Raw genomic sequence first — 5,430 nt, forward strand, 5'->3', positions numbered from 1 at the left:
AAAAAAGGAATCGCCAAAGTAACCTCCCCACGACGGCAGGTGACAGACCTGGAGATGATATACTCAGAGTACAATTTGCTGAGGCAGTAGTTAACAGCATCAATATACGATTTTTGGACAGGAAAACGTAAGTTTTTCTAGTCTGAAAGAAGTAAGGGTGTGTGAAAAGTTGAACTGAGCCGACTGTTGGGAAAACAAGGCTGAAACATTGCTTTGTCAGCTTATGACGAAAAAAGGACAGGTGAATGAATTCCAAAATCTTTTTTGTTTCTAGCTTTAGACCCTGTATGATAAATTAACAGGTATACAGCTTGCAACAAGGTAGACGAGATGCCGAAATGGTCTTTACAATGGGAGTTATGGAAGATGTCAATATAGTGCTACAGGCTGCTAGAGGTATCATTTCTATTGTTGTATATGTTATTGAAGAGGTATTGTTTTCCGATACTGGATGGTAGACTTGACAATGAATGTAGTGGAACATGTATCTGGAAGATTTTCCGCATGAGGGTTGTCAAGAAATGGGTATGTCATCACAAATTATAAGACTGAATTGATTTTCTAAATGCCACCATCTGTGCAAGAGCACTTGTTATCCAAACAAAGTATATACCTCTTAGATGATAGATATGATGTTAGGGAGACATATAGATACATACTTTGGGAAGGCAAGAGTATATAAGATATGTGGAGAAGGACATGCTAACAACTACAATAATACTCCCAAAAACAAATATGTCTAATGTACAAAACTATAGTATGGGGAGAAGCAATTGCTAAGATGAGAAATGGAATAGATTGTTAGTTCAATAGGTATATTGACTCAAAGGACACTCTTAATATGTCCATGTAGATTATGTTGGTTAAACCAAGGGTTACCATTTTTCATTGAGGACCACTTGCTTAAAACTGGTAGCTGTCTAAGTATGGGCTTGAATGGTAGGCCATGTGCTCCATTTGGAAAAAAAAGGATGGTGAAATAGAAAAAAAGAAAAAAGAAAAAGAAAGAAGCAAAATCTAGCATTTGTTATGGAAATAAGGTGAAGCAAGTATTCATGAACGGATATAGACACCACTAAATGGATTGTTTCAAATGACACATCTAAGATAATCATTAGGATCCAAGCAACTCCCCCCTTGAGAGAGTTTTTTGTTGGTTTTATGTTTAACAAAACAATACTCAAGGTGTTTTCTTGGTAAATAAAAAGCCCTATTTAATGAAGTTGGACTAGAGTTAAACTCAATAGGGACTTCTTTCTTTGATAATTCTTCCAAGCCTATTCTCTTGATTGTGGTTTCACTAAATAGTAGGTAAGGATAGTGGAATCTTATTAATCCATATCAAACTAGAGTCAAACTCAATAAGGTCTTCTTTCTTTACTGATTCTTTTAAGTCTGTTCCCTTGGTTGTGGTTTCGCTAGATAATAGGTAAGGATAGTGGAATCTTATTAATCCATTCATATGCATCACTAACTAGATGATGAAGCATTTGGCTACTTTAAGAGAGTTATAGTTACTCTTGCCAATTACTTAGGCTTGGTTGAATTTTGTCACTTTGATATTTAGAGCATTGGGCAAAATCATATTGCATCCACAAGGACTATCACAATGTTGGATTCCTTTTATTCATTCAAGTTCTAAGTCAGTTGTCAAAGAATTATAAGCTCTTGAATTTAGATTTCCTGAGAAGTCATCTAACCTAATACTACTCAAACCTCAAATATCCCAAGACCTTTAATTAATTGAAAAAAGGGGTGCATTGTTATTTATAGGCCCTTTCCCTCTATATTTGACCTTTTATAAAAACAATTTAAGTCATTCCCTTTGATTACTTACAATATATCCCTTTCTCATATTAATTGATAGTTAACCAACTCCACACAATCAACATGGACACATTAAGGGTGTCTTTTGAGTTAATAAACCTATTGAAAGGGAATATACAATAGGTTCCATCTCTTAGGATCAATCAATTTGTTCATATAGAACTTTTTTCCATTTCAATCTTTGAAGTTCTCATTTAAATATTTAATAATACCACCAATATCTACATCAAAGGTTGTTTCACTTGGGCTTGTGCCCAAAGTTGCACTATGAACCCCATGCCCTCCTATTTAAGGGTAGGGTTTAGGATCTCACAATCACTATGATGGTTTGGTATAAGCCACACACTTAAGTGCTATCTATCTTTGAGGCTACTTGATTTAGTAAGTGAGTTATTATACACTCTTTAATGGATTTTGAATTCTATGACCACCATCTTGCTATCTTACTCAATAAATTAGGATTTGGGTCAGTGCACACTTTGGCACTATAGCTTAGCTTTTGGTTCATCCCATATTATCAGTTTTGCTTGCTTGAATGCTTGGAATTTATTAGGTTGGACCCTAATCTTTTAGAGTCTATCATATTTGGTTGGAGGTATGAATCTCAAGTTAAACATGACTTCTATAAGCCAAAGGAAGTACTTTACAATTGGGATACCTTTAAGCACCAAACTTGGCAATGCAAATGATGGCTATAAGTGAGCTACTTGGATGAAATCGGCCATGTGCATATTAGTATTAGCCTAAAAGTCTTAATCACATCACCTTTAAGCCACTATAGATCACAAAAATCATCACTAAAATATATGATGCTTGGAATTGCATTATTAGTATCATCTTGAAAATGTACATCTAGAACTTCCAAGCAATGAGATGGTTGTTAAATAGCACTTTAGTCATCTAGTTTGATTGGCACTCCACTTTTGCCAACTAACTCCAATAGTAGATGTGATGACCACCTCCAAGACACAATGCTAGCTTGAATCGATATATCAACATCTATTCATCAGTAGCACTGACAAAGTAGCTAATATGTCTACATTCTTTTGTAAAGTATTAGTTTAGGGAGAAACACTAATATAGATGAGTATTGAGGATTTATCTCTTATAGTATTTGACAATAATGTCTTGGAAAGTCTCAAGACAATTATGAAGCAATTGCTTTTCTATAGAAAATCCTACCTCAACAACTAGACCTCCTGTATCTAATAGGAATTTATAAGGTGCATAAAAATAATGTGCTAGCTCACAAAGACAGATAAGTGTGTATTTTCAGAAATCACTATATGCATAATGGCTATCCTTAAAGGGATATAGAATACACTACAAAATGTGGTAGATGATTTTTATGCAAAAGCTAAGTGTTTTGGAGGAAAAACAAATGCATGTTAGATTTGGATCCATGCAAGAATTTGCTATCAACATCTTTGACAAAATGATAATAATTTATATAAGTGATATAATCAAATGATATGAGGTAATACCTTTGGAGGGAGACTAAGGCCTCACTACAACCATGATACATCTCATCAATCTAGCTTTCACAACCACTTCCAAAAGGATCTATTTTTGATCTAGAGAAGACAATAACATTGAGGTCGAATGGAAACCTTTATGCTATTCATCAATTAAGGCTACCATAATTGAGCAAAATAACTTCATCATCCAGTATATATATGTCTATTTATGTAACAAAATTTGGAAACAATTTGGAGACTCTATGTGTTTTTTGTTGAGAATACTTAGCTTGGCATAAGAAACTCATATATTGGATTGCACTTGCTAGTGTTAGGAACCCCCGCAATATTGAGTTTAGTCCCTCAATACTCACTAAGTGATAATTTACCATGTCTACCAAACACTCTTGCTATCGTGCCCCTTGTGTTAGTTTCGTTCTGATTCTATTAGCTATTTATGGAAAAGTGTCTAAATCTATTAATTTGGCATACCTACAGTATGTAGAAATTATTTTGAACATGATGTTGTTATTCCCATGTTCAAATTCACAATCTAACATTATTCCATATCTAATAAGTTTCAAGCTTGTTCAAGAGATTAACTTCTAGTATTAAGGGTGAAAGCCGTGGGGTGGTCTAAATATATAATAGGGATAGTGGGTAGATTGGGCATGGCCAACCAATTTGAGGCATAATTTAGTTCCCATTTGTATGCCTGTCCTTATTCTATATCCGCTTGGGTCTAAACCCAAGTTCTATACCATGCTAATTGATGAAATACCCATAAATCCCAATGTTAATCCACTAATATGCTAAAATAGTACCAAACTTCGTTTGGCTCTGTTTTGCATGCTAGTTTTGGCATTAAGAAGTTGAATGCTCTAGAATTGTTCCAAGCCACTCTATGCTTCTGTCCCTTCACTCCTTAGGTTGAATGCTTATGGGTTTCTTTATACTGTGATTCCTTTGCTCCTTGGTTACAAGCTTGGGAGTTTGGCTCCATTCCTTCATTCAGTGGTCCAAGGCTTTAAAACTCAAGTTTTGCTCTACTGTCCTTAGACACATTGACATGTGGCATGTGACACATGGCATATGGACGGTTTATCTTCTACTTCGTGGTTATCCTATGGTAAATCACCATAGAGTAAAGGGTGAAAACCACATACGTTACAAACAATTAGACTAGACAACAAGATTCATGATGTGATAGAAAGCAATCAGGTTGAGCACCTCTTTTAGAGTTCAGTGTTTAGAAAGTCCCTTCTGATGTATGGCTTGGACATGTACTTGAGTACATTGGCTAACAAGCATTAGCAATACAAGTTTTGTTTTTTTTACTAATCCTTGTCTTCCACGATACAAGTACCCCCTAGACACCCAAACTGTATGAGGTGATATGGGAAAAGTGGAGTTGTTATGCATTCATGATTGGTATTAGGTTATTGGATAGATGATCCTACACCCTAGATAAATGTAACTAAAAATAGTATAGTCAATCTACTTAACCAAGAATGGCCTGCTCAGAGCTTGCATTCATAGATCCAACTACTTACTTCTTTAAAGTTTGAGAATAAGTACCTTTAATACCTCTAACCATTCACTTTTCCCAATAAAACTTAAAAAAAACTTCAACTATCTTGAGGGAAACTTTAGAGGGTACTAGTGTTCAATTAGTCATTTGCTCTTACACCCAAGTCTGATGAATGATTTGCATTTGATTATCATTATTGTTATGAGTCTCCACTAGAGTTTCTTTGGCTTCACCTTGGTTAGGCATAGTTCACCATCTTTTGGGTCCTAACAGGTATGTTAGCATTCAAACTCTTCTCAAAAGATCAAAGTTGGTCTATGGTGCACCTTAAAATTAATTTTTTATGGGTTTAACATTCGTAAACTCATATACATGTTAGACTCTTTGGTCTATATTTCAAAATGGGTTAAATGGAATGCCCAAGTTCTAGCATCTAGCAATATATTAGAACACTCTACCATTTTTAGAGGCACTAGTAACATTGATAAGGATCCTAACGCCCACAAGCCATTATTCCCTCTTATGCTAGACAACCCTTGCATTGCTTGGCAAATTAACTTTCATTGTTCCACACACAATTAAAGGGTGCATAAGACATTCATTTGCTTCTCCCTA

The sequence above is a fragment of the Selaginella moellendorffii genome, unplaced genomic scaffold, assembly GCF_000143415.4.
Source record: "Selaginella moellendorffii unplaced genomic scaffold, v1.0 SELMOscaffold_10, whole genome shotgun sequence".
Classification (NCBI taxonomy): Eukaryota; Viridiplantae; Streptophyta; class Lycopodiopsida; order Selaginellales; family Selaginellaceae; genus Selaginella; species Selaginella moellendorffii.